Source organism: Lactuca sativa, chromosome 7, assembly GCF_002870075.4.
Source record: "Lactuca sativa cultivar Salinas chromosome 7, Lsat_Salinas_v11, whole genome shotgun sequence".
NCBI classification, from domain to species: Eukaryota; Viridiplantae; Streptophyta; class Magnoliopsida; order Asterales; family Asteraceae; genus Lactuca; species Lactuca sativa.
Genome location: NC_056629.2, coordinates 165,066,155 through 165,078,423, shown reverse-complemented (window position 1 = coordinate 165,078,423; position 12,269 = coordinate 165,066,155). Strand labels below are relative to the sequence as shown.

The following is a 12,269-nucleotide window of genomic DNA, read 5'->3' as shown; positions in this document are numbered from 1 at the left end:
TGAGGATGCTTTTAAGAATCTAGATGAAGTCAATGACATTGCGGATTACTTTAATGTCCCAAATGTCAATAGAAACACCGTACTGCTCAGGATGCTTCCCATTAATTTCAAGGGAGCTGCTAAAGAGTGGTTAAAATCACTTCCACCGGGTACAATCACCACTTGGGCTCAAATGCGTGAGCAATTTCTGGACCAATTTTGCCCACCATCCAAGATAGCTAAACTCAAGAAGGCAATAGCCAACTTTGAACAATAGTCAGGGGAGTCATTATACGAAGCATGGGAGCGGTACAAGGGCTTGCTCAGAAATTGCCCTCAGTATGATCTAAATGTGCAACAAGAGATGTCCATGTTCTATGATGGGGTCAACGTTATGACGAGACAACTCCTTGACTCTCAAGGACCTTTGACAAAGAAAAATCCAAGGTAGCTCATGGAGCTGATCGAAGAATTCGCGAAGCACTCTCATGAATACCACAACCCTAGGCAAGATGGAATTAAAGGCGGTGGAGGGGCCCAAACTGAAGAAATAGCAACCATGATGGCTATGCTAAATAATATGGACTGGGGGTTGACACAAATGGACCACTCAATTCATGCCATAAGAGTGGGTTGCGAGAGGTATAGTGGTCCACACTTGACCAAGGACTGCAATTTAGATGAGTTTGGGAACAGAAAAGCTCAAGTGTGCTACTCGAGTGGGGATAAATATGATGAAGACTGGAGGAAACCAAAGAAGGAGTAGCTGCCATATGAAGAATTTAAGAAAGCAAAAAGAAGAAAAGTATAGGCAAACAAGCCGATGCTTCTACCAAAAGGAGCAGCCACCAGCTGAGAAGAAACATGATCTAGAGACCATGTTGATGAAGTTTATGGAAGCTTCAGAAAAGTGACATGAGGCTACTGATTCTCCTATTACTAAACAAAGAACCTTGGTTAAGAATCATCATTCATTGATGGTAGAACATCAAACTTTAATAAAGAATCAGCAAGCTTCCATCAATAACCTTGATGTACAACTTGATCAACTAGCCACTCTGGTTCATGAGAAGTTGTCCCCGAAAAGTCCCGAAACGAAGGCCCAATCTCATGTAATGGCCATAGATACTGAAGAAGAGGCCATCTCTGAGTTCCTAGAAGCCTTAGAAGTTGAACAACAACAGCCCGATCCAAAGTTAAAGAAGCCCAAGCTCGAGAATCAAGATGCTGCTGAATTAACGAACTCACAACGTGAGCCATATAAGTTCACGACGTGGGCCCGTCATGAACAGAAAAATTCTATAGCTGGTTTGGTTTATCAGCCGCCTTTGCCTTTTCCTTCCCGAGCTAACCTTAGTCCACTGGAAAGTGAACATCTAGAGTTTGTTAAGCACATGAAGGGTATCCCGATTAATACTCCCTTTGTCGAGTCCTTATCCAAAATTCCTGAGTATCAAAAATTACTGCAAGACTTGATACACACTCGAAAGAAATTAAAGAAGCATTCTAAGGTGATTCTAAGTGAGCAAAGCTCAAAAGCTGGGTTGGGAGAGACACGTAAGAAGATGGGAGATCCTGGACGCCTCACTATTCCGTGTGAGTTTGGTAACAATATGAAGGTTGATGCATTAGCCGATTTTGGGGCTAGCATTAATTTGATGCCTTACTCATTTTATCAAAAGTTAGATAATCAGAATTTGAAGGGTACAAGAATGAGTATTCACATGGCGAACCGTTCAGTGACACAGCCCCGGGGCATTGTGGAGGATATTTTAGTAAAAATTGGAAAATTTGTTTTTCCAATAGATTTTGTAGTGTTTGATATGAAGGAAGACCCTGATGTTCCAATTATCCATGGTCGTCCATTGCTTAACTCTGTTGGAGCTCTTGTTGATATTCGTGAGTGTAAGCTCACATTGAGGGTTGGTGATGAAAAAGAAATTTTTAGGATAAAGGATGACTTTCAAAGGAATTATGTTCAAGAAGAGGTGTTCATAATTAATGAAGACAATGAATTATAAGAACTAGAAAATCTTATGGAATAAGAGATCAAGATAGTTCATCAAGTCAAAAGAGCAAAACCAAGAGCATTTGTTCCATATTTGGTTGAGGTCGTTGCTTACAAGAGTCCACCTTATTGGGTAAGCGAGGAAGATGAGATGACTAGTGATGAAGAGGAGGTTACTTCAAAGGTGACAAAGCCAGTAGTGAAAGAGGAGAAGGATGCTGTGGAGTGCAGGGAGGAAACTAAAGGGACCAAACACAAGCTTGATGAAGAAGAGGTCAAAGCTAAAAAGGGAAATTCAAAAAAGGCATAGAAAAGACAAGTTCAAGCTTACAAGAGGCATTTCAAGGAACAGAAGATCCTAGTGGTAGACTCTTCAGAACATTCAACATAGAATGCACGGAGTCCAGCTCAAGACTCCAAGAAAAAGAAGCACTTCTCGGGAGGCAACCCGAGTTTGGTTTGTAATTTTTTTGTTTTCTTTTTGCATTTTAGTCTTAAAAACATAGATCATATCATCCAACTCGATTATAACATTATTAAACACTGAATGTGGGGTTCGTAAAAACGAAGTGGTGATAATTAGGAAGATAGCTGTGAGACATACTTTATTTGAGAATAACTACATTTCGTGCAGGATTCACAACGTGAATAGTTACTAATTCACGACGTGAATTCTGATTAAGCGGGATAATATAAAAATGATGCATATCAACCCATTTTCTATTAAATAAATAGGCCAAGACTTAGCCCATTTTTTTTAATTGAATTGGCCCAATTTTAAGCCCAGAACATGACTCACGACGTGAATCTTTAAGAACTCACGACGTGAGTTGTCACTTATTCGGGACCACTGATTAAAGGGATAAGAATCAGTTTGACCTCATTTCTTTATTCCCCACGAAGTGAAACACACGATCCGGTCCCCTTTTTCCAAATTTGGCCGATAATTTCTCTATTTTCCTTTGTGCTTATGTTATACTACGATCTAAGGTAATGATTCTTAATTCTTAAGTTTAATTTTTATTCAATGGTTGAACTTAGGATTAGGGTTTGTTCATTAGATGAAAATCGAATTTACTTCTTAAAAGTGTTGTAATAGCCTTGAAATGTTGATGCTTTATGCTTGTAAATGCTATGAAGTAAACCCCATTATTCTTGTGGTTTGATTTGTACCCTGATTTTCCCGATTATAGTTGCTGGGTACGAATTCACGACGTGAATCCTGGCCTGAGCAGTTTTCAGTTTCCTTAATTTCTAGTTTGTTGGATTATTTCTTTTGGATATGTTTGTTGTTGTTTTTGCAGTAATGGCTCCCCGAAGAGAGACTCCCATTGGGGTGGCAAGTTTACACCCGTTTTAGAATTTACCCACAACAATGTCCCGCGACATCTTAACCCGATGGAACAACAAGTTAGGGTGGCTTTACAACTGAGAAATTGCAGTTGCTCCAACAATTAATTGGACACGGTTGAGGGAAGTCGGGCTCGTAGACCAGCTATGCCCATTTTTGACAAAAATATTTATTGGAAATAGGTATTCGTTAACTTGTTCTAGATGGCGTAACCTGTTCCGGGTCCAAGAGCGGGTATATAAGGAATTTTGTGTTGAGTTTTTCTCAACAGTGACATTTCAGGAAACTGTCCGAGGCCCACATTGGCCACAAGCTTTGGTATTCCGTTTGGCGGGTGAGTACCGGGAGTCCAGCCTCGTTGAATTTGCTTGGAGAGTTGGACTATATGATCGACAAGAGGCAATGAATCCCGAATTTGGTATGTTTTTGAGTGCGGCTGCTAGAGTATATGCGGAGGGTGTGACTGGGTATGCTTTCTGGCATAATATTGCGTCTGGAATGTTTAATTCCGTAGTGTCTCCCGGGAGCAGTATTCGGTCCCCGATCCATCGCTTACTCCATCGTTTCATCACATTCTCCATCAATCATAGGAGGCATGGAGATAAAGTGACAAAACAAAATTTATTCTTCTTATGGTGTATCTTACAACCTAACGTGTGTTGCAATATTCCTTATTTTATGGTACGTTTTCTGGCCGGGTCTGCAGCTAGTTCGCGCCCTGGGAGCCCCATTTGTGGAGGGCAATTGATTACGTGTTTGGCCCGCTCGTATCATTTGAATGTTCCTGATATTATTCGTTCCATGACTTGTGTGGATAAGCATGAGTTTGGCATGGGGTATTTGGAGACTATGCGGGTTGTCAGAAACGTCCGGTCGCATTGGGGCATAGTACCTTTAGATGGTGAGGGTGATGATGGTGATGACCAGCTGGCCGACCAACCTGAACCACAACCGAGGCCGAGGCATAGGAACATGAGAGGAAGGGGAGAATGCGGGCAGCCAATGCGTCCTCCCGCATCCATGGTGGGAGCACCTTTTTGGAGTGACATGGCTGGTTATTTTGACCAGTTATCTTTGAGTGTCAATTGGATTGGAGGTACTATGGAGAACGTTGTTCGACACCTTGGAGTGGAGCAGCCACCTCATTTGGGGTATCATTACCCGATTTTCCCGAGATGGACGGAGTATGGCGGACGTGGAGGTGACGGAGCAGGCACGAGCAGAGCGAACGATGAGGAGGAGAATGATTGATTGTTTGTTCAATTTTATTTTGTTTGGTTTGTTTTTATTTTGTTTTCTTTTGTTTTATTTTGTTGGGATTGTAAGCTTTATTAAGATATTATGTTACTTTTATTCTTCTTTGGTTGTTATTTCTCAGAAATTGCTAGGAGCGCCTAAAAAGGATATCGAGATATACGTGCATATGTGTTTAGCTAGGAGTGTTTAAAGTTGAGAATCAAGACCCATATTTTAAAATAAGTGTGGGGTGAGTCAAGAGAGTAGAAAGTCAGCGAAAGAGTCAAAAACTAGTGAATTTAGAAGAGTCTTAATACATTAAGACATTGGGTTGAATTGTGCACATTAAAAGAAGATTTTGCTAAATGTTTTTTTGTCTGCCCAGTTTTCACGACGTAAACTCTTGTTACTCACGTCGTGAGTCAGTTCGCAGGGGTTCCCAGAATATGCGTGATTGCGACTTCACGTCGTGACTTTTCTTATCAAACGTTGTGAATCGGTGTTCTTCACAAATTCAAGGCCCTTGACATATTATTATTCCATGGGTCGATACCATTCTTCTTGTCATTATTATGAAGATTATTTTGGCTCATTTTCACTACCATATAATGTGGCGTATGTTTTTCCACATTGTTTGTTCTATTTTGGAGATTTCCACCACATTTGTAGAAGATTGAAGGCTCGATTTCATGTTTTGCCGGTACATTCCTTATCTCGCGTGTTCAAGATCCAAATTTCTATTTCTCAGAGTCCATATTCAAGATGCACGTTTTCCACACTTTTCGAGATATTTACGCCGCTATCGCAGGGGAGTCTGTTCCTTTTTCTCCCTTTTCTTAATTTTGATTTATCCTAGGCATACAATGAGGGCATTGTATGAAATAAGTGTGGGGTAGGGGGTAGAAAAAGTAAATTGCTAGTAAATGGTAAAATTTGATGGTAAAATTTAAAGTTTGAAAATTGAAATTTCTAATAATTAAATCTAGTAATAATAATTTGAACTGGAATTGTTAGTGTCATATGGGATGATCCGATAAAAGTTCAAATGTTTAGTTGAGAGAATACACGTTATAGTGCATTTGTGGTCTCCCTTATTTTAGTGAAATCATGGAACAAAAACATAACCCCGCTTAGTTTGATGGATGCAATATGTTTAGCAGCCTAAACCTGAAATGTATCCAGGAAAGCTATGTCTTAACCAATAAAGGGTGAAGTTAAGCGCCCCTGCTTAAGCATGTAGGTTTTGAGTGGAAAAAGTGAGTTATACATGTAGAAAAAAGAGAGAGAGAGAGAGAGAGAGAGAGAGAGAGAGAGAAATTACTGAAAAGTAAGAATTCTTGAAGATTTTTGGAGCTATCAAAGTATGTAGATCAAAGATCAAAGTTCTAAGGAATCAAAAGTTGAAGATGCCAGAAATCATGAAAGAAGTGAATCCAAAGAAATCAAGATTAAACTGTTAAAGAAGTGAAGAATTCAAGAGCTCCAAGTATTGGTATCTTAAAGTTGTAATTCTCTAGTTTATGTATGCTTGGGTAGCTTTTCAAAAATACTTTGAGGTTAAGTAAGATTTATGCGGATGGATTCGGAGGGTTGCATAAAATGAGCATTGTTCGAAAGAAGTGGGCGCGTGTTTATGAAGTTTGTGAGTATTTAAAGTATGGGGGGTTACTTTAGGAAAACTTTAGACATAAATGCATGCGTTGAGGTCTTGGCATAATGGCTGAGCGGGAATCAGATTGTTCTATGTGATGTTAGCAATAAAAGGTTAAGTTTAAATTTGCTTGAGGGCAAGCAAAGCCCAAGTGTGGGGTATTTTGATATTGCCACATTTATACCTATTTTTAGGAAATATTTAAGTACATTTTTATATATAAGTTGGTAATTTGTTTAGAATAATGGTACATATAGGTTTAAATGTTATTTGCAGCCAAAAAGAAGACATTTAGAAGAAAAGGGACTAAAAACGTTAAAGGAAGAAACTTTGGGAGTTAAAAGATTAAAGGACAAGAAAATCAGGAAAAAGCGTTTTCACGTCGTGAGAACTGGAAGATTCACGACGTGAGCTTAAGTTCTAGAATATATGTACGTGGGTGAAGGAATCCTTGCTGGACACGGTTATCTTGTATTCACGACGTGAATATTTTATTGTTCACGACGTGAATTATTAAAATCAGGAAACTATATATATCCCTGACCATTACGAATTGAGGAGACTTTTGGCAGAAGAAAGAGATTCCAGAAGGCGAATTTCAGAGGAAGAAGAGATCTGCAAGTGGTTTTCAACACCAAAGAAGAGGAAGTTCATAATTTGCTTTATAAACTTGGTACACTTAACATGTGTTTGATTATAGCTTTTGATTGTTTAGCTTTTAATATATCCAGCTAAATCTAACTGCTTCTGTTAGTTAGATGAAGTTGGAACTCGTGGTTTGAATGCATCATATTAGATTTTATCTGTTGGTTATATGCTTGTGTTGATTGATTTTACCTAGCATGTTTAGTTAATGATTTAATTGCTTTAAATTCTTGTTCTGTGTAGTTATTGAATACAAATCTGCATGAATATGAATACCTAATAATAAAGTGAACACTAGTTTATTTGAGCTAAGATCAAACCAATCTTGGATAAGTAATTGAATCATTGAATTAAGCTGTGTTAGAGAACTCATATTATGAATGTAATTGTGTTTTGATTAATCAATCTTCATAGCTCCAATCTTACTTAATAATAGATTATTTGTTAACAATTGTGTGACCACACATAGATTTACATGAATTGATTAGTAATTAGTAGGTTTAGAACTAAACTGCTAACACTTCTTAAATTGGTAACCAACGGTAATAGTCTTGACTAATGTATAACCATTGAGTGAAAGTGGATTCGAACTAATAGAAGTATTTTGTTTATAGATTGAGTTTTTGTTAAAGAATTAAGTTTATCTAAACTTGCAAAATTAAATACAAACCCTTTTAGCCTATTAATAATTAGATTAATTTAGTAGTAATGAATAAATTAACAACACCGTTCCTTGTGATCGACACACGACTTACCCAAGCTATACTGTAATCTGACTAGGTACACTGCCTATAAGTGCACTGTCAGTCTAAGTTTGTTAGGTTATAAATATTAAAATTAGTGGGTAGTTTCGTGCACATCAAGTTTTTGGCGCCGTTGCCGGCGAACGGCCAATTTATTAGTTTATTTATTTGCATTAGATTAATCGACCCTTTTTGTGGGAGAAAATATACAAAAAGTTAATTAGTAATTTATTTTTGTTTATTAGCTTAGTTTATTAGCATATTATTTTAGCAAAAATTTTGATTTTTGATTCTATCATAGAATTCAAGATGTGAGCTTTATAAACTCACGACGTGAGAGCTGTGATTTTTAGTTTTTAGTATTTTCCTATTTTAGTTCAGCTTTACATTTTTATTTTGTCGAGTTGCAGGAGTTCATGACCAGAGGTTCTACCACACCTTTGGTGCCACCGATTGAAGATCCAGAAGTTGCACTTCACAAAAAGATTGATAAGAAGACGCCATTGCAAGAACTAAGGTCAGCATTTTCATGGAAATCGGGAAAGAAGACAGGAGAGTCAAGTTCATCCTCAAAGAACAAGAGCAAGCTTGAACACTTGGATCAAATACCCATCCAAACCGAATCCGAATACGATATCGAGCCTGAATTTGAAGAACATACGAGCGAACCCGAGAACGAGATAGCAGACATTAAAGAGATGTCCATGGGAGCTTATAAGAAGCGGATCCGAGAAGATGTGGGGCCCGGTTTAGTCCAACCCGCAATACCTGCCACTGCCACATTCAAGCTGAAGGGGCACATCGTGACTGCACTAAAGGAAATCCCATTCTATGGGAATGATCACGAGGATGGTTTTAAGCATCTAGATGAAGTCAATGACATTGCAGATTACTTCATTGTCCCAAATGTCAATAGAAACACCATACTGCTCAGGATGCTTCCCATTAATTTCACGGGAGCTGCTAAAGAGTGGTTAAAATCACTTCCACCGTGTACAATCACCACTTGGGCTTAAATGCGTGAGCAATTTCTAGACTAGTTTCGCCCACCATCCAAGATAGCTAAACTCAAGAAGGCAATAGCCAACTTTGAACAACAGCCGGGGGAGACATTATACGAAGCATGGGAGCGGTATAAGGGCTTGTTCAGAATTTGCCCTCAGTATGATCTAAATGTGCAACAAGAGATGTCCATTTTCTATGATGGGGTCAACGTTATGACGAGACAACTCCTTGACTCTCAAGGACCTTTGACAAAGAAAAATACAAGGGAGGTCATGGAGCTGATCGAAGAATTCGCGAAGCACTCTCATGAATACCACAACCCTAGGCAAGATGGAATTAAAGGCGGTGGAGGGGCCCAAACTGAAGAAATAGCAACCATGATGGCTATGCTAAATAATATGGACTGGGGGTTGACACAAATGGACCACTCAATTCATGCCATAAGAGTGGGTTGCGAGAGGTATAGTGGTCCACACTTGACCAAGGACTGCAATTTAGATGAGTTTGGGAACAGAAAAGCTCAAGTGTGCTACTCGAGTGGGGATAAATATGATGAAGACTAGAGGAAACCAAAGAAGGAGTAGCTGCCATATGAAGAATTTAAGAAAGCAAAAAGAAGAAAAGTATAGGAAAACAAGCCGATGCTTCTACCAAAAGGAGCAGCCACCAGCTGAGAAGAAACATGATCTAGAGACCATGTTGATGAAGTTTATGGAAGCTTCGGAAAAGAGACATGAGGTTACTGATTCTGTTATTAATGAACAAAGAACCTTGGTTAAGAATCATCATCCATTGATGGTAGAACAACAAACTTTAATAAAGAATCATCAAGCTTCCATCAATAACCTTGAGGTACAACTTGGTTAACTAGCCACTCTGGTTCATGAGAAGCTGTCCCCGAAAAATCCCGAAACGAAGGCCCAATCTCATGTAAATGCCATAGATACTGAAGAAGAGGACATCTCTGAGTTCCTAGAAGCCTTAGAAGTTGAACAATAGTAGCCCAATCCAAAGTTAAAGAAGCCCAAGCTCGAGAATCATGATGTTGCTGAATTGACGAACTCATGACGTGAGCCATATAAGTTCACGACGTGGGCCCGTCATGAACAGAAAAATTATGTAGCTGGTTCGGTTTATCAGCCACCTTTGCCTTTTCCTTCCCGAGCTAACCTTAGTCCACTGGAAAGAGAACATCTAGAGTTTGTTAAGCACGTGAAAGAGAAAAATTCTATAACTGGTTCATCCCATCTCATCCAATGACGTCCATGGACTCCTTTCCTCAACTTCTAATAAATAACCAAAAAGACTTTGTACGTTTAATTTATCCGATTAATCCCAAAATTATTTCTAATTAATTTATGATTAATTATTATTTAAATATCATAATTTCTAGTTAATATATTATTCTCATAATATATTAAAAAAATTATATATTACAATTTATTATTCAAATAATAAATCATTCTCAAAAGCATTATGCTACTAACAATTCAACATTTAACAAATTATAGTTATGGGCATAGACACCTAATCCAACAGTCACCCACTTGGATAAGTCTAATAACTATAACTGTCAGTATAACTTCTAAACTGATTAGTAAATTGTAACTACCAAAAGCGGTTGTAAAAATATAACCTAGTCAGATAAGTGATCAAATAATCCTCTGTTCGGCAAGATACCGGTTGGATATGAGACATGGAATAGAATCAATCTCATTATCCACTATTCTGTTTCTTGGTTTCTAATTTGTAATGAAAAAGAACTACTACTCGAACACATCAATTGTGTCTTGGCCGGGCCTGTCACTATAAGCCAACACCAAGCTATCAAATGGCCCAAAAATATCGCTTTTCTCGTTTGGGCAAAAGAAACAGATAAACATTAGTTGAATCATAAAAAGTGACGCTCTTAAACACGGTCTACTGCAACATTCCAAGATCCGCAGTCAACACCGATCGGCAACCCTATCCGCAATCTTCAACATCCGTAGTTAACTATCTAGTTTCCTTAGTGTAACTCTTTATCTGTTTTTATTAGAATACTCTCTTTTGTCCAGTATGCCTTGCATGGCTACGCTTAGATAGTTGAACAAATGTAATTTTTGAGTCTTTATAGATAGAGCTCAATATTTCTTATTCAAAATCAGGGAACAATACGCATCTTGAATCTCATATCTTGTTATTACTCTCATCTCCTTCTTACTCTCAAAAGTTCACTAGAATATAACTTAATATTATCTCTCTTCGGAGCAAGTCATTCTTGACTTAATCACTAAGTTTGATCTCACTTACTAACTTGGTCTGAATGCATTCCTTCTTAAGTATCAACTTATGTGTATACTTGATATCATACCTGCTTTCATTTATATTTCCTTACATTTCTGCACCTAACTCTCTAATTATCTAACTCTAATGTATTATTATTGTTGAGCTTTCAGATCCTCTGAGATAAACTATTCAACAACTATACTTGTTCTAATGTTTGTTCAAGTGTGTCTCAAGTTTTTCTCTCAACAATTGGTATCAGAGCCAAAGTGGTTGCCTTTTGAAAAAGAACTCTGATTTTCAAAAAGCCTTCTATACCACTAAAGCTCATGCTTAAAAAAAAACCTTTTCAAAACAAGGAAATATGGCACATACATTATCTCTTAATGTATCAAACATTGTTGGTGGTTCAAATAGAGAACCGATACTTGTGGAAAATGAATATCATCACTGGTCCTAGAGAATAGAAAGATATTTAAGGAGACATGGAAGAGACGCATGTAGATCTGTTGAAGAAAGGCCTCATGTTCCTGTTCTTACTCTAGTACAAACCGATGGTGCCACAACCAGACTAGGAGGAGGTCAACCAACGTTGAATCGTCCCACCAAAGACAATCTTGACAAAATGGAAAATGACGCTATTGCCTTTTATGAGATTTTGTGTGGAGTTGCGCCTGACAACATTGATATAATCATAAATTCTAAGTCTACAAAGGAAATCGCGGATGTTCTTAAAAATCTATATGAATGAACTAAACACGCTCAATACAAAAAGCTTACTATTGCACTCAATGAGTTTAATAACATTAAAGCTCATGCGGGTGATAGTTTGGAAGATTCCTTTAAAGGGTTTAATCTGCTAGTCACAAAGCTATCCAATGTTGGCACTGTCTGAAGCAACCATGAAACAAATCTTCAGTTTCTTAACGGTTTAGGAAGACACTGGACAACTGGCAAAACGATTGTTCAAGGGGATAGAAAAATTCATTCTCTATCTCTCTATAAGCTCTAGGGTGAATTGCAAGCCCAAGAGTCTACGGTACTCAAAGACTGTGTAGACCTCGGTGGTCCACTTGCTCTCATAGCACAATCTCCACACTCTCAACCATACTCCGAAGCATTTGACAACTCTCTGCAGTCGTATGAAGCAGACTCAGAGTATGACGATGAAGAAGAATTTCATAATGCAATCGCTCTTGTCAGCCAACAATTCAATCGATTACCACCTTCTTCATTCCGAAAGAATCAGAGGTATAACAAACCACCTTTCAACCGCAGTCTTAACTCTTAAAACAATCACTCTCGTTTAACTAAAAACACTCACCCACCACCGCAGTCTCAAAATAGTCAACCCAAGGAGGCACCGAAGTCCATCCAAACCATTGT

At 38.2% G+C, this 12,269-nt stretch overlaps 2 non-coding genes across 2 annotated transcripts; both read right to left on the bottom strand.

Annotated features, from left to right (window-relative positions):
* Positions 1-220: 220 nt before the first annotated feature.
* LOC111919118 (small nucleolar RNA R71) lies at positions 221-327 on the bottom strand. Its single transcript, XR_002859404.1, has one exon. It is a non-coding gene; the product is annotated as a small nucleolar RNA R71 (small nucleolar RNA).
* An 8,350-nt stretch (positions 328-8,677) lies between these two features.
* Positions 8,678-8,784, bottom strand: LOC111919119 (small nucleolar RNA R71). Its single transcript, XR_002859405.1, has one exon. It is a non-coding gene; the product is annotated as a small nucleolar RNA R71 (small nucleolar RNA).
* Between the last annotated feature and the right edge of the window lie 3,485 nt (positions 8,785-12,269).